Source organism: Anomaloglossus baeobatrachus, chromosome 1 (assembly GCF_048569485.1).
Source record: "Anomaloglossus baeobatrachus isolate aAnoBae1 chromosome 1, aAnoBae1.hap1, whole genome shotgun sequence".
Taxonomy (NCBI): Eukaryota; Metazoa; Chordata; class Amphibia; order Anura; family Aromobatidae; genus Anomaloglossus; species Anomaloglossus baeobatrachus.
Window position 1 is genome coordinate 443,486,266 of NC_134353.1, and position 24,179 is coordinate 443,510,444.

Here is a 24,179-nt window from a genome sequence, read left to right on the forward strand (position 1 = left end):
ATCCTGACGATGAGTCTCCAGATCAGGAGAAAAAATCAGGATGTCGTCCAGATACACCACTACTGAGGATAACAGTAAATCCCTGAATACATCGTTTACGAAGTCCTGAAATACTGCGGGTGCATTACATAACCCAAAAGGCATGACGAGGTATTCATAGTGACCGTCTCGGGTGTTAAAAGCGGTCTTCCATTCGTCACCCTTTCGAATTCGTACCAAGTTATACGCACCCCGCAGATCCAACTTCGTAAAAACTTGAGCTCCTCTCAGTCTGTCAAAGAGCTCCGAAATTAAAGGTAATGGGTATTTGTTCTTTATTGTGATTGCGTTGAGACCCCTGTAATCTATGCAGGGACGCAAATCACCCTCTTTCTTCCGAACAAAGAAAAACCCAGCTCCCGCGGGAGAGACAGACTTACGAATGAACCCCTTCTCTAAACTCTCTCTTATATAGGTCGACATGGCCTCCGACTCAGGTATCGACAGGGGGTAAACCCTGCCTTTAGGTGGAACCGAACCTGGGATAAGGTCTATGGCACAGTCATACGGCCTATGGGGTGGAAGAACCTCAGCACCCTGTTTGGAGAACACGTCAGCGAAATCCAAATAGGGTGTAGGTATGGGAGAGAGATCAGTTGATGCAACCGCAACGACCTTAGGTGGTAAGGGAAGACATCGGGACTGAAATTTCGAACCCCAACTAATAATGCTGTCAGACTCCCAGTCAATGTGAGGAGCATGAGTCCGAAGCCATGGAAGACCCAGAAGTACGTCGTCTATACCCTCAGGCAAAACAAGAAAAGAAATCTCCTCTATGTGACCCTGAGACAGGGAAAGGCGCAAGGGAACTGTCCTCAATGTAATGGAGTCAGACAACATAGTTCCATTAACAACACGGACAGGAATAGGCGCCTCTAACATGATAGAGGGAATATTGTGTCCCTTTACAAATCCTGAGGACACAAAAATCCCATCAGCTCCGGAATCCACAAAAGCCATAATAGGCCATGTATTCTCAGATAACGAGAGCTGACCTGGGATACAACACTTAGAGGGTGCAGAAGACGTCTCTAGTAACCCCCCTCTAATGGTTACTAGGCCAGGAAGTTTCCCTGACGACTAGGACACTTGTTGGCATAGTGCCCAGCCTGACGACATACGTAACATATAGGAGGACCAGACTTGCGTAGTCTGGAGGACGTATGACCTAACTCCATAGGAGTGGGAGATGTTTCAGATGCTGAGGAAGATGGTAGTGGACCCTCAACAACTGGAATAGCCCGATGCTTAGGGCGTGAGGAAGAGACCTCGAGTCTACGTTCCTTATGGCGTACATCGATCCTCGTTGCTACTGTGATCAAGTCCTCCAGAGAAGCAGGGACCTCACGAGTAGCAAGGGCATCCTTGACATAGCCTGCCAACCCTCTCCAGAAGATAGGAATCAACACCTTCTCTGGCCAATCTAGTTCTGCCACCAGAGTTCTAAAAGCAATGGCATAAGAACTAGTGGATAACGAACCCTGAGATAGATCTAACAGTCTCAGGGCCGCATCATGGGTAACCTGCGGACCCATGAATACCGCCTTAAGAGCATCAAGAAAGTCTTGATGTCTCAGAGTAACCACATCAGAGCGCTCCCATAGGGGAGTCGCCCATTCTAAGGCTTTGTCCTGAAGTAAGGAGATGATAAAGCCTACTCTGGACCTCTCCGTAGAGAAGCGAGAAGAGTTAACCTCTAGGTGTATCTGACACTGACTAATGAAACCACGACATGATCTGGCATCGCCAGAATATCTGTTTGGCAGAGCAAGTCGAGGATCATGTGCAGATGTCACCATGGTCTGAGGTTTATCCTCTATACTCTTGAGCCGTGACTCAAGTACTTGTATGTAACGGTGTAACTGCTGATATTCTGCCATAACTGCCAGACCCTTGGCTCAGTCCTAATGTTACGGGGGGCTGTCTGATAATAACTGAAAGGAGTATCAGACAGTCAGGGTCCACCGTGCAAAGACTTTGCTGCAGACTATGGCAGAGTGCAATACCTCTGTTAACTCACAGAAGAATATAATAAGTAAGTAAAGCAATTCCTCCCTTACTTGGAGGGTGTGTGGAATGATCTCTGTTAACAATCACAGAGACAAAGGCAATGTGTGCGAAATGGCACCTACCTAGGTCCGCTCTTCTAGTGGTGCAAAAGAGACGAACAGCAGCGTAAGCCGCACAAAGCTCCTACCTGCGTTCGCTCCACTAGTGTGCGAGGACACGAACCACTAGATATGGCACCTGCCTAGGTCCGCTCTTCTAGTGGTGCAAAAGAGACGAACAGCAGCGTAAGCCGCACAAAGCTCCTACCTCTGTTCGCTCCCCTAGTGTGCGAGGATACGAACAACTGCCAGACGCAGTATAAGGAACGTTACCCTAGCGGCAACGTCCACCTACGAGTAGAATCACAAGGCCCAGCCAGACCATGTGCCTCAGGCACCTGCCTATGTCCGCTCCCCTAAGAGGTAAGGATACGGACAGCAGCCGAAGCTGTAAGGTATAAGAACGCTACCCTGCCGGTAGCGCTCACCTAGCATAGACAGAGGAATGCCTAGAGGAACGCGCACAGAGCGTCTACTCATATGCATGAACCAAGAGGACTGAGCACCATGCGGCGTGTGTCAGGGTCTTATATAGACTCTGTGCCTCATCCAAGATGGAGGACACCAGAGCCAATCCGCTGCCAGAACGACAGGAGTGACGTCATGCTGGCCTATCACCGAGCAAGACGTCACAAGCACATGACCAGCGACCAATCGGCATAGAAGGTGTCAGAGACATGTGACCTCGTGTCAGCGATGATGTCACCCGCACATGTGCAATGGCTCCAAGATTGGACTTAGTCTCCGGCGCTCGCACATGTGCAGTAGCAAGAAATCTGGACTTAGTCTCCAGCGCTCGCACATGTGCAGTAGCAAGAAATCTGGACTTAGTCTCCAGCGCTCGCACATGTGCAGTAGCAAGAAATCTGGACTTAGTCTCCAGCGCTCGCACATGTGCAGTAGCAAGAAATCTAGACATAGTCTCCAGTGCTCGCAGCAACCGTAACACAAACACTGAGTAAACTTAGTGGCATCCTAAAAGTGGCTGTTGGACTTCCATTAGTGTCCCACTGGTGCAAACCTATGTGCAGCACATCTGCATTGCACACTCAAACTCATTGTTACTAAGCCATTATACTAGCAAACACTGAGTAAACTTAGTGGCATCCTAAAAGTGGCTGTTGGACTTCCATTAGTGTCCCACTGGTGCAAACCTACAGTTAGGTCCAGAAATATTTGGACAGTGACACAATTTTCGCGAGTTGGGCTCTGCATGCCACCACATTGGATTTGAAATGAAACCTCTACAACAGAATTCAAGTGCAGATTGTAACGTTTAATTTGAAGGTTTGAACAAAAATATCTGATAGAAATTGTAGGAATTGTACACATTTCTTTACAAACACTCCACATTTTAGGAGGTCAAAAGTAATTGGACAAATAAACCAAACCCAAACAAAATATTTTTATTTTCAATATTTTGTTGTGAATCCTTTGGAGGCAATCACTGGCTTAAGTCTGGAACCCATGGACATCACCAAACGCTGGGTTTACTCCTTCTTAATGCTTTGCCAGGTCTTTACAGCCGCAGCCTTCCGGTCTTGCTTGTTTGTGGGTCTTTCCGTCTTAAGTCTGGATTTGAGCAAGTGAAATGCATGCTCAATTGGGTTAAGATCTGGTGATTGACTTGGCCATTGCAGAATGTTCCACTTTTTTGCACTCATGAACTCATGGGTAGCTTTGGCTGTATGCTTGGGGTCATTGTCCATCTGTACTATGAAGCGCCGTCCGATCAACTTTGCGGCATTTGGCTGAATCTGGGCTGAAAGTATATCCCGGTACACTTCAGAATTCATCCGGCTACTCTTGTCTGCTGTTATGTCATCAATAAACACAAGTGACCCAGTGCCATTGAAAGCCATGCATGCCCATGCCATCACGTTGCCTCCACCATGTTTTACAGAGGATGTGGTGTGCCTTGGATCATGTGCCGTTCCCTTTCTTCTCCAAACTTTTTTCTTCCCATCATTCTGGTACAGGTTGATCTTTGTCTCATCTGTCCATAGAATACTTTTCCAGACTGAGCTGGCTTCATGAGGTGTTTTTCAGCAAATTTAACTCTGGCCTGTCTATTTTTGGAATTGATGAATGGTTTGCATCTAGATGTGAACCCTTTGTATTTACTTTCATGGAGTCTTCTCTTTACTGTTGACTTAGAGACAGATACACCTACTTCACTGAGAGTGTTCTGGACTTCAGTTGATGTTGTGAACGGGTTCTTCTTCACCAAAGAAAGTATGCGGCGATCATCCACCACTGTTGTCATCCGTGGACGCCCAGGCCTTTTTGAGTTCCCAAGCTCACCAGTCAATTCCTTTTTTCTCAGAATGTACCCGACTGTTGATTTTGCTACTCCAAGCATGTCTGCTATCTCTCTGATGGATTTTTTCTTTTTTTTCAGCCTCAGGATGTTCTGCTTCACCTCAATTGAGAGTTCCTTAGACCGCATGTTGTCTGGTCACAGCAACAGCTTCCAAATGCAAAACCACACACCTGTAATCAACCCCAGACCTTTTAACTACTTCATTGATTACAGGTTAACGAGGGAGACACCTTCAGAGTTAATTGCAGCCCTTAGAGTCCCTTGTCCAATTACTTTTGGTCCCTTGAAAAAGAGGAGGCTATGCATTACAGAGCTATGATTCCTAAACCCTTTCTCCGATTTGGATGTGAAAACTCTCATATTGCAGATGGGAGTGTGCACTTTCAGCCCATATTATATATATAATTGTATTTCTGAACATGTTTTTGTAAACAGCTAAAATAACAAAACTTGTGTCACTGTCCAAATATTTCTGGCCCTGACTGTATGTGCAGCACCTCTGCATTGCACACTCAAACTCATTGTTACTAAGCCATTATACTAGCAAACACTGAGTAAACTTAGTGGCATCCTAAAAGTGGCTGTTGGACTTCCATTAGTGTCCCACTCGTGCAAACCTATGTGCAGCACCTCTGCATTGCACACTCAAACTCATTGTTACTAAGCCATAATACTAGCAAACACTGGGAAAACTTAGTGGCATTCTAAAAGTGGCTGTTGGACTTCCATTAGTGGCCCACTGGTGCAAACCTATGTACAGCAACTATGCATTGCACACTCAAACTCATTGTTACTAAGCCATTATACTAGCAAACACTGAGTAAACTTAGTGGCATCCTAAAAGTGGCTGTTGGACTTCCATTAGTGTCCCACTGGTGCAAACCCATGTGCAGCACCTCTGCATTGCACACTCAAACTCATTGTTACTAAGCCATTATACTAGCAAACACTGAGTAAACTTAGTGGCATCCTAAAAGTGGCTGTTGGACTTCCATTAGTGTCCCACTCGTGCAAACCTATGTGCAGCACCTCTGCATTGCACACTCAAACTCATTGTTACTAAGCCATTATACTAGCAAACACTGAGTAAACTTAGTGGCATTCTAAAAGTGGCTGTTGGACTTCCATTAGTGTCCCACTGGTGCAAACCTATGTACAGCAACTCTGCATTGCACACTCAAACTCATTGTTACTAAGCCATTATACTAGCAAACACTGAGTAAACTTAGTGGCATCCTAAAAGTGGCTGTTGGACTTCCATTAGTGTCCCACTGGTGCAAACCTATGTGCAGCACCTCTGCATTGCACACTCAAACTCATTGTTACTAAGCCATTATACTAGCAAACACTGAGTAAACTTAGTGGCATCCTAAAAGTGGCTGTTGGACTTCCATTAGTGTTCCAGTGGTGCAAAGCTATTTGCAGCACCACTGCATTGCACACTCAAACTCATTGTTACTAAGCCATTATACTAGCAAACACTGAGTAAACTTAGTGGCATCCTAAAAGTGGCTGTTGGACTTCCATTAGTGTCCCACTCGTGCAAACCTATGTGCAGCACCTCTGCATTGCACACTCAAACTCATTGTTACTAAGCCATTATACTAGCAAACACTGAGTAAACTTAGTGGCATTCTAAAAGTGGCTGTTGGACTTCCATTAGTGTCCCACTGGTGCAAACCTATGTGCAGCACCTCTGCATTGCACACTCAAACTCATTGTTACTAAGCCATTATACTAGCAAACACTGAGTAAACTTAGTGGCATCCTAAAAGTGGCTGTTGGACTTCCATTAGTGTCCCACTGGTGCAAACCTATGTGCAGCACCTCTGCATTGCACACTAAAACTCATTGTTACTAAGCCATTATACTAGCAAACACTGAGTAAACTTAGTGGCATCCTAAACGTGGCTGTTGGACTTCCATTAGTGTCCCACTGTTGCAAACCTACGTGCAGCACCTCTGCATTGCACACTCAAACTCATTGTTACTAAGCCATTATACTAGCAAACACTGAGTAAACTTAGTGGCATCCGAAAAGTGGCTGTTGGACTTCCATTAGTGTCCCACTGGTGGAAAGCTATTTGCAGCACCACTGCATTGCACACTCAAACTCATTGTTACTAAGCCATTATACTAGCAAACACTGAGTAAACTTAGTGGCATCCTAAAAGTGGCTGTTGGACTTCCATTAGTGTCCCACTGGTGCAAACCTATGTGCAGCACCTCTGCATTGCACACTCAAACTCATTGTTACTAAGCCATTATACTAGCAAACACTGAGTAAACTTAGTGGCATCCTAAAAGTGGCTGTTGGCCTTCCATTAGTGTCCCACTGGTGCAAAGCTATTTGCAGCACAACTGCATTGCACACTCAAACTCATTGTTACTAAGCCATTATACTAGTAAACACTGAGTAAACTTAGTGGCATCCTAAAAGTGGCTGTTGGACTTCCATTAGTGTCCCACTGGTGCAAACCTATGTGCAGCACCTCTGCATTGCACACTCAAACTCATTGTTATTAAGCCATTATACTAGCAAACACTGAGTAAACTTAGTGGCATCCTAAAAGTGGCTGTTGGACTTCCATTAGTGTCCCACTGGTGCAAACCTATGTGCAGCACCTCTGCATTGCACACTCAAACTCATTGTTACTAAGCCATTATACTAGCAAACACTGAGTAAACTTAGTGGCATCCTAAAAGTGGCTGTTGGACTTCCATTAGTGTCCCACTCGTGCAAACATATGTGCAGCACCTCTGCATTGCACACTCAAACTCATTGTTACTAAGCCATTATACTAGCAAACACTGAGTAAACTTAGTGGCATTCTAAAAGTGGCTGTTGGACTTCCATTAGTGTCCCACTGGTGCAAACCTATGTACAGCAACTCTGCATTGCACACTCAAACTCATTGTTACTAAGCCATTATACTAGCAAACACTGAGTAAACTTAGTGGCATCCTAAAAGTGGCTGTTGGACTTCCATTAGTGTCCCATTGGTGCAAACCTATGTGCAGCACCTCTGCATTGCACACTCAAACTCATTGTTACTAAGCCATTATACTAGCAAACACTGAGTAAACTTAGTGGCATCCTAAAAGTGGCTGTTGGACTTCCATTAGTGTCCCACTGGTGCAAAGCTATTTGCAGCACCACTGCATTGCACACTCAAACTCATTGTTATTAAGCCATTATACTAGCAAACACTGAGGAAACTTAGTGGCATCCTAAAAGTGGCTGTTGGACTTCCATTAGTGTCCCACTGGTGCAAACCTTTGTACAGCACCTCTGCATTGCACACTCAAACTCATTGTTACTAAGCCATTATACTATCAAACACTGAGGAAACTTAGTGGCATCCTAAAAGTGGCTGTTGGACTTCCTATAGGTTCCCACTGGTGCAAACCTATGTGCAGCACCTCTGCATTGCACACTCAAACTCATTGTTACTAAGCCATTATACTAGCAAACACTGAGTAAACTTAGTGGCATCCTAAAAGTGGCTGTTGGACTTCCATTAGTGTCCCACTGGTGCAAACCTATGTGCAGCACCTCTGCATTGCACACTCAAACTCATTGTTACTAAGCCATTATACTATCAAACACTGAGGAAACTTAGTGGCATCCTAAAAGTGGCTGTTGGACTTCCATTAGGTTCCCACTGGTGCAAACCTATGTGCAGCACCTCTGCATTGCACACTCAAACTCATTGTTACTAAGCCATTATACTAGCAAACACTGAGTAAACTTAGTGGCATCCGAAAAGTGGCTGTTGGACTTCCATTAGTGTCCCACTGGTGCAAAGCTATTTGCAGCACCACTGCATTGCACACTCAAACTCATTGTTACTAAGCCATTATACTAGCAAACACTGAGTAAACTTAGTGGCATCCTAAAAGTGGCTGTTGGACTTCCATTAGTGTCCCACTGGTGCAAACCTATGTGCAGCACCTCTGCATTGCACACTCAAACTCATTGTTACTAAGCCATTATACTAGCAAACACTGAGTAAACTTAGTGGCATCCTAAAAGTGGCTGTTGGACTTCCATTAGTGTCCCACTGGTGCAAAGCTATTTGCAGCACAACTGCATTGCACACTCAAACTCATTGTTACTAAGCCATTATACTAGTAAACACTGAGTAAACTTAGTGGCATCCTAAAAGTGGCTGTTGGACTTCCATTAGTGTCCCACTGGTGCAAACCTATGTGCAGCACCTCTGCATTGCACACTCAAACTCATTGTTATTAAGCCATTATACTAGCAAACACTGAGTAAACTTAGTGGCATCCTAAAAGTGGCTGTTGGACTTCCATTAGTGTCCCATTGGTGCAAACCTATGTGCAGCACCTCTGCATTGCACACTCAAACTCATTGTTACTAAGCCATTATACTAGCAAACACTGAGTAAACTTAGTGGCATCCTAAAAGTGGCTGTTGGACTTCCATTAGTGTCCCACTCGTGCAAACCTATGTGCAGCACCTCTGCATTGCACACTCAAACTCATTGTTACTAAGCCATAATACTAGCAAACACTGAGTAAACTTAGTGGCATTCTAAAAGTGGCTGTTGGACTTCCATTAGTGGCCCACTGGTGCAAACCTATGTACAGCAACTATGCATTGCACACTCAAACTCATTGTTACTAAGCCATTATACTAGCAAACACTGAGTAAACTTAGTGGCATCCTAAAATTGGCTGTTGGACTTCCATTAGTGTCCCACTGGTGCAAACCCATGTGCAGCACCTCTGCATTGCACACTCAAACTCATTGTTACTAAGCCATTATACTAGCAAACACTGAGTAAACTTAGTGGCATCCTAAAAGTGGCTGTTGGACTTCCATTAGTGTCCCACTCGTGCAAACCTATGTGCAGCACCTCTGCATTACACACTCAAACTCATTGTTACTAAGCCATTATACTAGCAAACACTGAGTAAACTTAGTGGCATTCTAAAAGTGGCTGTTGGACTTCCATTAGTGTCCCACTGGTGCAAACCTATGTACAGCAACTCTGCATTGCACACTCAAACTCATTGTTACTAAGCCATTATACTAGCAAACACTGAGTAAACTTAGTGGCATCCTAAAAGTGGCTGTTGGACTTCCATTAGTGTCCCACTGGTGCAAACCCATGTGCAGCACCTCTGCATTGCACACTCAAACTCATTGTTACTAAGCCATTATACTAGCAAACACTGAGTAAACTTAGTGGCATCCTAAAAGTGGCTGTTGGACTTCCATTAGTGTCCCACTCGTGCAAACCTATGTGCAGCACCTCTGCATTGCACACTCAAACTCATTGTTACTAAGCCATTATACTAGCAAACACTGAGTAAACTTAGTGGCATTCTAAAAGTGGCTGTTGGACTTCCATTAGTGTCCCACTGGTGCAAACCTATGTACAGCAACTCTGCATTGCACACTCAAACTCATTGTTACTAAGCCATTATACTAGCAAACACTGAGTAAACTTAGTGGCATCCTAAAAGTGGCTGTTGGACTTCCATTAGTGTCCCACTGGTGCAAACCTATGTGCAGCACCTCTGCATTGCACACTCAAACTCATTGTTACTAAGCCATTATACTAGCAAACACTGAGTAAACTTAGTGGCATCCTAAAAGTGGCTGTTGGACTTCCATTAGTGTTCCAGTGGTGCAAAGCTATTTGCAGCACCACTGCATTGCACACTCAAACTCATTGTTACTAAGCCATTATACTAGCAAACACTGAGTAAACTTAGTGGCATCCTAAAAGTGGCTGTTGGACTTCCATTAGTGTCCCACTCGTGCAAACCTATGTGCAGCACCTCTGCATTGCACACTCAAACTCATTGTTACTAAGCCATTATACTAGCAAACACTGAGTAAACTTAGTGGCATTCTTAAAGTGGCTGTTGGACTTCCATTAGTGTCCCACTGGTGCAAACCTATGTGCAGCACCTCTGCATTGCACACTCAAACTCATTGTTACTAAGCCATTATACTAGCAAACACTGAGTAAACTTAGTGGCATCCTAAAAGTGGCTGTTGGACTTCCATTAGTGTCCCTCTGGTGCAAACCTATGTGCAGCACCTCTGCATTGCACACTAAAACTCATTGTTACTAAGCCATTATACTAGCAAACACTGAGTAAACTTAGTGGCATCCGAAAAGTGGCTGTTGGACTTCCATTAGTGTCCCACTGGTGCAAAGCTATTTGCAGCACCACTGCATTGCACACTCAAACTCATTGTTACTAAGCCATTATACTAGCAAACACTGAGTAAACTTAGTGGCATCCTAAAAGTGGCTGTTGGACTTCCATTAGTGTCCCACTGGTGCAAACCTATGTGCAGCACCTCTGCATTGCACACTCAAACTCATTGTTACTAAGCCATTATACTAGCAAACACTGAGTAAACTTAGTGGCATCCTAAAAGTGGCTGTTGGCCTTCCATTAGTGTCCCACTGGTGCAAAGCTATTTTCAGCACAACTGCATTGCACACTCAAACTCATTGTTACTAAGCCATTATACTAGTAAACACTGAGTAAACTTAGTGGCATCCTAAAAGTGGCTGTTGGACTTCCATTAGTGTCCCACTGGTGCAAACCTATGTGCAGCACCTCTGCATTGCACACTCAAACTCATTGTTACTAAGCCATAATACTATCAAACACTGAGTAAACTTAGTGGCATTCTAAAAGTGGCTGTTGGACTTCCATTAGTGGCCCACTGGTGCAAACCTATGTACAGCAACTATGCATTGCACACTCAAACTCATTGTTACTAAGCCATTATACTAGCAAACACTGAGTAAACTTAGTGGCATCCTAAAAGTGGCTGTTGGACTTCCATTAGTGTCCCACTGGTGCAAACCCATGTGCAGCACCTCTGCATTGCACACTCAAACTCATTGTTACTAATCCATTATACTAGCAAACACTGAGTAAACTTAGTGGCATCCTAAAAGTGGCTGTTGGACTTCCATTAGTGTCCCACTCGTGCAAACCTATGTGCAGCACCTCTGCATTGCACACTCAAACTCATTGTTACTAAGCCATTATACTAGCAAACACTGAGTAAACTTAGTGGCATTCTAAAAGTGGCTGTTGGACTTCCATTAGTGTCCCACTGGTGCAAACCTATGTACAGCAACTCTGCATTGCACACTCAAACTCATTGTTACTAAGCCATTATACTAGCAAACACTGAGTAAACTTAGTGGCATCCTAAAAGTGGCTGTTGGACTTCCATTAGTGTCCCACTGGTGCAAACCTATGTGCAGCACCTCTGCATTGCACACTCAAACTCATTGTTACTAAGCCATTATACTAGCAAACACTGAGTAAACTTAGTGGCATCCTAAAAGTGGCTGTTGGACTTCCATTAGTGTTCCAGTGGTGCAAAGCTGTTTGCAGCACCACTGCATTGCACACTCAAACTCATTGTTACTAAGCCATTATACTAGCAAACACTGAGTAAACTTAGTGGCATCCTAAAAGTGGCTGTTGGACTTCCATTAGTGTCCCACTCGTGCAAACCTATGTGCAGCACCTCTGCATTGCACACTCAAACTCATTGTTACTAAGCTATTATACTAGCAAACACTGAGTAAACTTAGTGGCATTCTAAAAGTGGCTGTTGGACTTCCATTAGTGTCCCACTGGTGCAAACCTATGTGCAGCACCTCTGCATTGCACACTCAAACTCATTGTTACTAAGCCATTATACTAGCAAACACTGAGTAAACTTAGTGGCATCCTAAAAGTGGCTGTTGGACTTCCATTAGTGTCCCACTGGTGCAAACCTATGTGCAGCACCTCTGCATTGCACACTAAAACTCATTGTTACTAAGCCATTATACTAGCAAACACTGAGTAAACTTAGTGGCATCCTAAAAGTGGCTGTTGGACTTCCATTAGTGTCCCACTGTTGCAAACCTACGTGCAGCACCTCTGCATTGCACACTCAAACTCATTGTTACTAAGCCATTATACTAGCAAACACTGAGTAAACTTAGTGGCATCCGAAAAGTGGCTGTTGGACTTCCATTAGTGTCCCACTGGTGCAAAGCTATTTGCAGCACCACTGCATTGCACACTCAAACTCATTGTTACTAAGCCATTATACTAGCAAACACTGAGTAAACTTAGTGGCATCCTAAAAGTGGCTGTTGGACTTCCATTAGTGTCCCACTGGTGCAAACCTATGTGCAGCACCTCTGCATTGCACACTCAAACTCATTGTTACTAAGCCATTATACTAGCAAACACTGAGTAAACTTAGTGGCATCCTAAAAGTGGCTGTTGGCCTTCCATTAGTGTCCCACTGGTGCAAAGCTGTTTGCAGCACAACTGCATTGCACACTCAAACTCATTGTTACTAAGCCATTATACTAGTAAACACTGAGTAAACTTAGTGGCATCCTAAAAGTGGCTGTTGGACTTCCATTAGTGTCCCACTGGTGCAAACCTATGTGCAGCACCTCTGCATTGCACACTCAAACTCATTGTTACTAAGCCATTATACAAGTAAACACTGAGTAAACTTAGTGGCATCCTAAAAGTGGCTGTTGGACTTCCATTAGTGTCCCACTGGTGCAAACCTATGTGCAGCACCTCTGCATTGCACATTAAAACTCATTGTTACTAAGCCATTATACTAGCAAACACTGAGTAAACTTAGTGGCATCCTAAAAGTGGCTGTTGGACTTCCATTAGTGTCCCACTGGTGCAAACCTATGTGCAGCACCTCTGCATTTCACACTCAAACTCATTGTTACTAAGCCATTATACTAGCAAACACTGAGTAAACTTAGCGGCATCCTAAAAGTGGCTGTTGGACTTCCATTAGTGTCCCACTTGTGCAAACCTATGTGCAGCACCTCTGCATTGCACACTCAAACTCATTGTTACTAAGCCATTATACTAGCAAACACTGAGTAAACTTAGTGGCATTCTAAAAGTGGCTGTTGGACTTCCATTAGTGTCCCACTGGTGCAAACCTATGTACATCAACTCTGCATTGCACACTCAAACTCATTGTTACTAAGCCATTATACTAGCAAACACTGAGTAAACTTAGTGGCATCCTAAAAGTGGCTGTTGGACTTCCATTAGTGTCCCATTGGTGCAAACCTATGTGCAGCACCTCTGCATTGCATACTCAAACTCATTGTTACTAAGCCATTATACTAGCAAACACTGAGTAAACTTAGTGGCATCCTAAAAGTGGCTGTTGGACTTCCATTAGTGTCCCACTGGTGCAAACCTATGTGCAGCACCTCTGCATTGCACACTCAAACTCTTTGTTACTAAGCCATTATACTAGCAAACACTGAGTAAACTTAGTGGCATGCTAAAAGTGGCTGTTGGACTTCCATTAGTGTCCCACTGGTGCAAACCTATGTGCAGCACCTCTGCATTGCACACTCAAACTCATTGTTACTAAGCCATTATACTAGCAAACACTGAGTAAACTTAGTGGCATCCTAAAAGTGGGTGTTGGACTTCCATTAGTGTCCCACTGGTGCAAACCTATGTGCAGCACCTCTGCATTGCACACTCAAACTCATTGTTATTAAGCCATTATACTAGCAAACACTGAGTAAACTTAGTGGCATCCTAAAAGTGGCTGTTGGACTTCCATTAGTGTCCCACTGGTGCAAACCTATGTGCAGCACCTCTGCATTGCACACTCAAACTCATTGTTACTAAGCCATCATACTAGCAAACACTGAGTAAACTTAGTGGCATCAAAAAAGTGGCTGTTGGACTTCCATTAGTGTCCCACTCATGCAAACATATGTGCAGCACCTCTGCATTGCACACTCAAACTCATTGTTACTAAGCCATTATACTAGCAAACACTGAGTAAACTTAGTGGCATCCTAAAAGTGGCTGTTGGACTTCCATTAGTGTCCCATTGGTGCAAACCTATGTGCAGCACCTCTGCATTGCACACTCAAACTCATTGTTACTAAGCCATTATACTAGCAAACACTGAGTAAACTTAGTGGCATCCTAAAAGTGGCTGTTGGACTTCCATTAGTGTCCCACTGGTGCAAAGCTATTTGCAGCACCACTGCATTGCACACTCAAACTCATTGTTATTAAGCCATTATACTAGCAAACACTGAGGAAACTTAGTGGCATCCTAAAAGTGGCTGTTGGACTTCCATTAGTGTCCCACTGGTGCAAACCTATGTGCAGCACCTCTGCATTGCACACTCAAACTCATTGTTACTAAGCCATTATACTATCAAACACTGAGGAAACTTAGTGGCATCCTAAAAGTGGCTGTTGGACTTCCTATAGGTTCCCACTGGTGCAAACCTATGTGCAGCACCTCTGCATTGCACACTCAAACTCATTGTTACTAAGCCATTATACTAGCAAACACTGAGTAAACTTAGTGGCATCCTAAAAGTGGCTGTTGGACTTCCATTAGTGTCCCACTGGTGCAAACCTATGTGCAGCACCTCTGCATTGCACACTCAAACTCATTGTTACTAAGCCATTATACTATCAAACACTGAGGAAACTTAGTGGCATCCTAAAAGTGGCTGTTGGACTTCCATTAGGTTCCAACTGGTGCAAATCTATGTGCAGCACCTCTGCATTGCACACTCAAACTCATTGTTACTAAGCCATTATACTAGCAAACACTGAGTAAACTTAGTGGCATCCTAAAAGTGGCTGTTGGACTTCCATTAGTGTCCCACTGGTGCAAACCTATGTGCAGCACCTCTGCATTGCACACTCAAACTCATTGTTACTAAGCCATTATACTAGCAAACACTGAGTAAACTTAGTGGCATCCTAAAAGTGGCTGTTGGACTTCCATTAGTGTCCCACTGGTGCAAAGCTATTTGCAGCACAACTGCATTGCACACTCAAACTCATTGTTACTAAGCCATTATACTAGTAAACACTGAGTAAACTTAGTGGCATCCTAAAAGTGGCTGTTGGACTTCCATTAGTGTCCCACTGGTGCAAACCTATGTGCAGCACCTCTGCATTGCACACTCAAACTCATTGTTATTAAGCCATTATACTAGCAAACACTGAGTTAACTTAGTGGCATCCTAAAAGTGGCTGTTGGACTTCCATTAGTGTCCCATTGGTGCAAACCTATGTGCAGCACCTCTGCATTGCACACTCAAACTCATTGTTACTAAGCCATTATACTAGCAAACACTGAGTAAACTTAGTGGCATCCTAAAAGTGGCTGTTGGACTTCCATTAGTGTCCCACTCGTGCAAACCTATGTGCAGCACCTCTGCATTGCACACTCAAACTCATTGTTACTAAGCCATAATACTAGCAAACACTGAGTAAACTTAGTGGCATTCTAAAAGTGGCTGTTGGACTTCCATTAGTGGCCCACTGGTGCAAACCTATGTACAGCAACTATGCATTGCACACTCAAACTCATTGTTACTAAGCCATTATACTAGCAAACACTGAGTAAACTTAGTGGCATCCTAAAATTGGCTGTTGGACTTCCATTAGTGTCCCACTGGTGCAAACCCATGTGCAGCACCTCTGCATTGCACACTCAAACTCATTGTTACTAAGCCATTATACTAGCAAACACTGAGTAAACTTAGTGGCATCCTAAAAGTGGCTGTTGGACTTCCATTAGTGTCCCACTCGTGCAAACCTATGTGCAGCACCTCTGCATTACACACTCAAACTCATTGTTACTAAGCCATTATACTAGCAAACACTGAGTAAACTTAGTGGCATTCTAAAAGTGGCTGTTGGACTTCCATTAGTGTCCCACTGGTGCAAACCTATGTACAGCAACTCTGCATTGCACACTCAAACTCATTGTTACTAAGCCATTATACTAGCAAACACTGAGTAAACTTAGTGGCATCCTAAAAGTGGCTGTTGGACTTCCATTAGTGTCCCACTGGTGCAAACCCATGTGCAGCACCTCTGCATTGCACACTCAAACTCATTGTTACTAAGCCATTATACTAGCAAACACTGAGTAAACTTAGTGGCATCCTAAAAGTGGCTGTTGGACTTCCATTAGTGTCCCACTCGTGCAAACCTATGTGCAGCACCTCTGCATTGCACACTCAAACTCATTGTTACTAAGCCATTATACTAGCAAACACTGAGTAAACTTAGTGGCATTCTAAAAGTGGCTGTTGGACTTCCATTAGTGTCCCACTGGTGCAAACCTATGTACAGCAACTCTGCATTGCACACTCAAACTCATTGTTACTAAGCCATTATACTAGCAAACACTGAGTAAACTTAGTGGCATCCTAAAAGTGGCTGTTGGACTTCCATTAGTGTCCCACTGGTGCAAACCTATGTGCAGCACCTCTGCATTGCACACTCAAACTCATTGTTACTAAGCCATTATACTAGCAAACACTGAGTAAACTTAGTGGCATCCTAAAAGTGGCTGTTGGACTTCCATTAGTGTTCCAGTGGTGCAAAGCTATTTGCAGCACCACTGCATTGCACACTCAAACTCATTGTTACTAAGCCATTATACTAGCAAACACTGAGTAAACTTAGTGGCATCCTAAAAGTGGCTGTTGGACTTCCATTAGTGTCCCACTCGTGCAAACCTATGTGCAGCACCTCTGCATTGCACACTCAAACTCATTGTTACTAAGCCATTATACTAGCAAACACTGAGTAAACTTAGTGGCATTCTAAAAGTGGCTGTTGGACTTCCATTAGTGTCCCACTGGTGCAAACCTATGTGCAGCACCTCTGCATTGCACACTCAAACTCATTGTTACTAAGCCATTATACTAGCAAACACTGAGTAAACTTAGTGGCATCCTAAAAGTGGCTGTTGGACTTCCATTAGTGTCCCTCTGGTGCAAACCTATGTGCAGCACCTCTGCATTGCACACTAAAACTCATTGTTACTAAGCCATTATACTAGCAAACACTGAGTAAACTTAGTGGCATCCGAAAAGTGGCTGTTGGACTTCCATTAGTGTCCCACTGGTGCAAAGCTATTTGCAGCACCACTGCATTGCACACTCAAACTCATTGTTACTAAGCCATTATACTAGCAAACACTGAGTAAACTTAGTGGCATCCTAAAAGTGGCTGTTGGACTTCCATTAGTGTCCCACTGGTGCAAACCTATGTGCAGCACCTCTGCATTGCACACTCAAACTCATTGTTACTAAGCCATTATACTAGCAAACACTGAGTAAACTTAGTGGCATCCTAAAAGTGGCTGTTGGCCTTCCATTAGTGTCCCACTGGTGCAAAGCTATTTTCAGCACAACTGCATTGCACACTCAAACTCATTGTTACTAAGCCATTATACTAGTAAACACTGAGTAAACTTAGTGGCATCCTAAAAGTGGCTGTTGGACTTCCATTAGTGTCCCACTGGTGCAAACCTATGTGCAGCACCTCTGCATTGCACACTCAAACTCATTGTTACTAAGCCATAATACTATCAAACACTGAGTAAACTTAGTGGCATTCTAAAAGTGGCTGTTGGACTTCCATTAGTGGCCCACTGGTGCAAACCTATGTACAGCAACTATGCATTGCACACTCAAACTCATTGTTACTAAGCCATTATACTAGCAAACACTGAGTAAACTTAGTGGCATCCTAAAAGTGGCTGTTGGACTTCCATTAGTGTCCCACTGGTGCAAACCCATGTGCAGCACCTCTGCATTGCACACTCAAACTCATTGTTACTAATCCATTATACTAGCAAACACTGAGTAAACTTAGTGGCATCCTAAAAGTGGCTGTTGGACTTCCATTAGTGTCCCACTCGTGCAAACCTATGTGCAGCACCTCTGCATTGCACACTCAAACTCATTGTTACTAAGCCATTATACTAGCAAACACTGAGTAAACTTAGTGGCATTCTAAAAGTGGCTGTTGGACTTCCATTAGTGTCCCACTGGTGCAAACCTATGTACAGCAACTCTGCATTGCACACTCAAACTCATTGTTACTAAGCCATTATACTAGCAAACACTGAGTAAACTTAGTGGCATCCTAAAAGTGGCTGTTGGACTTCCATTAGTGTCCCACTGGTGCAAACCTATGTGCAGCACCTCTGCATTGCACACTCAAACTCATTGTTACTAAGCCATTATACTAGCAAACACTGAGTAAACTTAGTGGCATCCTAAAAGTGGCTGTTGGACTTCCATTAGTGTTCCAGTGGTGCAAAGCTGTTTGCAGCACCACTGCATTGCACACTCAAACTCATTGTTACTAAGCCATTATACTAGCAAACACTGAGTAAACTTAGTGGCATCCTAAAAGTGGCTGTTGGACTTCCATTAGTGTCCCACTCGTGCAAACCTATGTGCAGCACCTCTGCATTGCACACTCAAACTCATTGTTACTAAGCTATTATACTAGCAAACACTGAGTAAACTTAGTGGCATTCTAAAAGTGGCTGTTGGACTTCCATTAGTGTCCCACTGGTGCAAACCTATGTGCAGCACCTCTGCATTGCACACTCAAACTCATTGTTACTAAGCCATTATACTAGCAAACACTGAGTAAACTTAGTGGCATCCTAAAAGTGGCTGTTGGACTTCCATTAGTGTCCCACTGGTGCAAACCTATGTGCAGCACCTCTGCATTGCACACTAAAACTCATTGTTACTAAGCCATTATACTAGCAAACACTGAGTAAACTTAGTGGCATCCTAAAAGTGGCTGTTGGACTTCCATTAGTGTCCCACTGTTGCAAACCTACGTGCAGCACCTCTGCATTGCACACTCAAACTCATTGTTACTAAGCCATTATACTAGCAAACACTGAGTAAACTTAGTGGCATCCGAAAAGTGGCTGTTGGACTTCCATTAGTGTCCCACTGGTGCAAAGCTATTTGCAGCACCACTGCATTGCACACTCAAACTCATTGTTACTAAGCCATTATACTAGCAAACACTGAGTAAACTTAGTGGCATCCTAAAAGTGGCTGTTGGACTTCCATTAGTGTCCCACTGGTGCAAACCTATGTGCAGCACCTCTGCATTGCACACTCAAACTCATTGTTACTAAGCCATTATACTAGCAAACACTGAGTAAACTTAGTGGCATCCTAAAAGTGGCTGTTGGCCTTCCATTAGTGTCCCACTGGTGCAAAGCTGTTTGCAGCACAACTGCATTGCACACTCAAACTCATTGTTACTAAGCCATTATACTAGTAAACACTGAGTAAACTTAGTGGCATCCTAAAAGTGGCTGTTGGACTTCCATTAGTGTCCCACTGGTGCAAACCTATGTGCAGCACCTCTGCATTGCACCCTCAAACTCATTGTTACTAAGCCATTATACTAGTAAACACTGAGTAAACTTAGTGGCATCCTAAAAGTGGCTGTTGGACTTCCATTAGTGTCCCACTGGTGCAAACCTATGTGCAGCACCTCTGCATTGCACATTAAAACTCATTGTTACTAAGCCATTATACTAGCAAACACTGAGTAAACTTAGTGGCATCCTAAAAGTGGCTGTTGGACTTCCATTAGTGTCCCACTGGTGCAAACCTATGTGCAGCACCTCTGCATTTCACACTCAAACTCATTGTTACTAAGCCATTATACTAGCAAACACTGAGTAAACTTAGCGGCATCCTAAAAGTGGCTGTTGGACTTCCATTAGTGTCCCACTTGTGCAAACCTATGTGCAGCACCTCTGCATTGCACACTCAAACTCATTGTTACTAAGCCATTATACTAGCAAACACTGAGTAAACTTAGTGGCATTCTAAAAGTGGCTGTTGGACTTCCATTAGTGTCCCACTGGTGCAAACCTATGTACATCAACTCTGCATTGCACACTCAAACTCATTGTTACTAAGCCATTATACTAGCAAACACTGAGTAAACTTAGTGGCATCCTAAAAGTGGCTGTTGGACTTCCATTAGTGTCCCATTGGTGCAAACCTATGTGCAGCACCTCTGCATTGCATACTCAAACTCATTGTTACTAAGCCATTATACTAGCAAACACTGAGTAAACTTAGTGGCATCCTAAAAGTGGCTGTTGGACTTCCATTAGTGTCCCACTGGTGCAAACCTATGTGCAGCACCTCTGCATTGCACACTCAAACTCATTGTTACTAAGCCATTATACTAGCAAACACTGAGTAAACTTAGTGGCATGCTAAAAGTGGCTGTTGGACTTCCATTAGTGTCCCACTGGTGCAAACCTATGTGCAGCACCTCTGCAATGCACACTCAAACTCATTGTTACTAAGCCATTATACTAGCAAACACTGAGTAAACTTAGTGGCATCCTAAAAGTGGGTGTTGGACTTCCATTAGTGTCCCACTGGTGCAAACCTATGTGCAGCACCTCTGCATTGCACACTCAAACTCATTGTTATTAAGCCATTATACTAGCAAACACTGAGTAAACTTAGTGGCATCCTAAAAGTGGCTGTTGGACTTCCATTAGTGTCCCACTGGTGCAAACCTATGTGCAGCACCTCTGCATTGCACACTCAAACTCATTGTTACTAAGCCATTATACTAGCAAACACTGAGTAAACTTAGTGGCATCCTAAAAGTGGCTGTTGGACTTCCATTAGTGTCCCACTCATGTAAACATATGTGCAGCACCTCTGCATTGCACACTCAAACTCATTGTTACTAAGCCATTATACTATCAAACACTGAGGAAACTTAGTGGCATCCTAAAAGTGGCTGTTGGACTTCCTATAGGTTCCCACTGGTGCAAACCTATGTGCAGCACCTCTGCATTGCACACTCAAACTCATTGTTACTAAGCCATTATACTAGCAAACACTGAGTAAACTTAGTGGCATCCTAAAAGTGGCTGTTGGACTTCCATTAGTGTCCCACTGGTGCAAACCTATGTGCAGCACCTCTGCATTGCACACTCAAACTCATTGTTACTAAGCCATTATACTATCAAACACTGAGGAAACTTAGTGGCATCCTAAAAGTGGCTGTTGGACTTCCATTAGGTTCCAACTGGTGCAAATCTATGTGCAGCACCTCTGCATTGCACACTCAAACTCATTGTTACTAAGCCATTATACTAGCAAACACTGAGTAAACTTAGTGGCATCCTAAAAGTGGCTGTTGGACTTCCATTAGTGTCCCACTGGTGCAAACCTATGTGCAGCACCTCTGCATTGCACACTCAAACTCATTGTTACTAAGCCATTATACTAGAAAACACTGAGTAAACTTAGTGGCATCCTAAAAGTGGCTGTTGGACTTCCATTAGTGTCCCACTGGTGCAAAGCTATTTGCAGCACTACTGCATTGCACACTCAAACTCATTGTTACTAAGCCATTATACTAGCAAACACTGAGTAAACTTAGTGGTATCCTAAAAGTGGCTGTTGGACTTCCATTAGTGTCCCAATGGTGCAAACCTATGTGCAGCACATCTGCATTGCACACTCAAACTCATTGTTACTAAGCCATTATACTAGCAAACACTGAGTAAACTTAGTGGCATCCTAAAAGTGGCTGTTGGACTTCCATTAGTGTCCCACTGGTGCAAAGCTATTTGCAGCACCACTGCATTGCACACTCAAACTCATTGTTACTAAGCCATTATACTAGTAAACACTGAGTAAACTTAGTGGCATCCTAAAAGTGGCTGTTGGACTTCCATTAGTGTCCCACTGGTACAAACCTATGTGCAGCACCTCTGCATTGCACACTCAAACCCATTGTTACTAAGCCATTATACTAGCAAACACTGAGTAAACTTAGTGGCATCCTAAAAGTGGCTGTTGGACTTCCATTAGTGTCCCACTGGTGCAAACCTATGTGCAGCACATCTGCATTGCACACTCAAACTCATTGTTACTAAGCCATTATACTAGCAAACACTGAGTAAACTTAGTGGCATCCTAAAAGTGGCTGTTGGACTTCCATTAGTGTCCCACTGGTGCAAACCTATGTGCAGCACCTCTGCATTGCACACTCAAACTCATTGTTACTAAGCCATTATACTAGCAAACACTGAGTAAACTTAGTGGCATCCTAAAAGTGGCTGTTGGACTTCCATTAGTGTCTCACTGGTGCAAACCTATGTGCAGCACCTCTGCATTGCACACTCAAACTCATTGTTACTAAGCCATAATACTAGCAAACACTGAGTAAACTTAGTGGCATTCTAAAAGTGGCTGTTGAACTTCCATTAGTGGCCCACTGGTGCAAACCTATGTACAGCAACTATGCATTGCACACTCAAACTCATTGTTACTAAGCCATTATACTAGCAAACACTGAGTAAACTTAATGGCATCCTAAAAGTGGCTGTTGGACTTCCATTAGTGTCCCACTGGTGCAAACCTATGTGCAGCACCTCTGCATTGCACACTCAAACTCATTGTTACTAAGCCATTATACTAGCAAACACTGAGTAAACTTAGTGGCATCCTAAAAGTGGCTGTTGGACTTCCATTAGTGTCCCACTCGTGCAAACCTATGTGCAGCACCTCTGCATTGCACACTCAAACTCATTGTTACTAAACCATTATACTAGCAAACACTGAGTAAACTTAGTGGCATCCTAAAAGTGGCTGTTGGACTTCCATTAGTGTCCCACTCGTGAAAACCTATGTGCAGCACCTCTGCATTGCACACTCAAACTCATTGTTACTAAGCCATAATACTAGCAAACACTGAGTAAACTTAGTGGCATTCTAAAAGTGGCTGTTGGACTTCCATTAGTGGCCCACTGGTGTAAACCTATGTACAGCAAATCTGCATTGCACACTCAAACTCATTGTTACTAAGCCATTATACTAGCAAACACTGAGTAAACTTAGTGGCATCCTAAAAGTGGCTGTTGGACTTCCATTAGTGTCCCACTGGTGCAAACCTATGTGCAGCACCTCTGCATTGCACACTCAAACTCATTGTTACTAAGCCATTATACTAGCAAACACTGAGTAAACATAGTGGCATCCTAAAAGTGCCTGTTGGACTTCCATTAGTGTCCCACTGGTGCAAACCTATGTGCAGCACCTCTGCATTGCACACTCAAACTCATTGTTACTAAGCCATTATACTAGCAAACACTGAGTAAACTTAGTGGCATCCTAAAAGTGGCTGCTGGACTTCCATTAGTGTCCCACTGGTGCAAAGCTATTTGCAGCACCACTGCATTGCACACTCAAACTCATTGTTACTAAGCCATTATACTAGCAAACACTGAGTAAACTTAGTGGCATCCTAAAAGTGGCTGTTGGACTTCCATTAGTGTCCCACTCGTGCAAACCTATGTGCAGCACCTCTGCATTGCACACTCAAACTCATTGTTACTAACCCATTATACTAGCAAACACTGAGTAAACTTAGTGGCATCCTAAAAGTGGCTGTTGGACTTCCATTGGTGTCCCACTGGTGCAAACCTATGTGCAGCACCTCTGCATTGCACACTAAAACTCATTGTTACTAAGCCATTATACTAGCAAACACTGAGTAAACATAGTGGCATCCTATAAGTGGCTGTTGGACTTCCATTAGTGTCCCACTGGTGCAAACCTATGTGCAGCACCTCTGCATTGCACACTCAAACTCATTGTTACTAAGCCATTATACTATCAAACACTGAGGAAACTTAGTGGCATCCTAAAAGTGGCTGTTGGACTTCCATTAGGTTCCCACTGGTGCAAACCTATGTGCAGCACCTCTGCATTGCACACTCAAACTCATTGTTACTAAGCCATTATACTAGCAAACACTGAGTA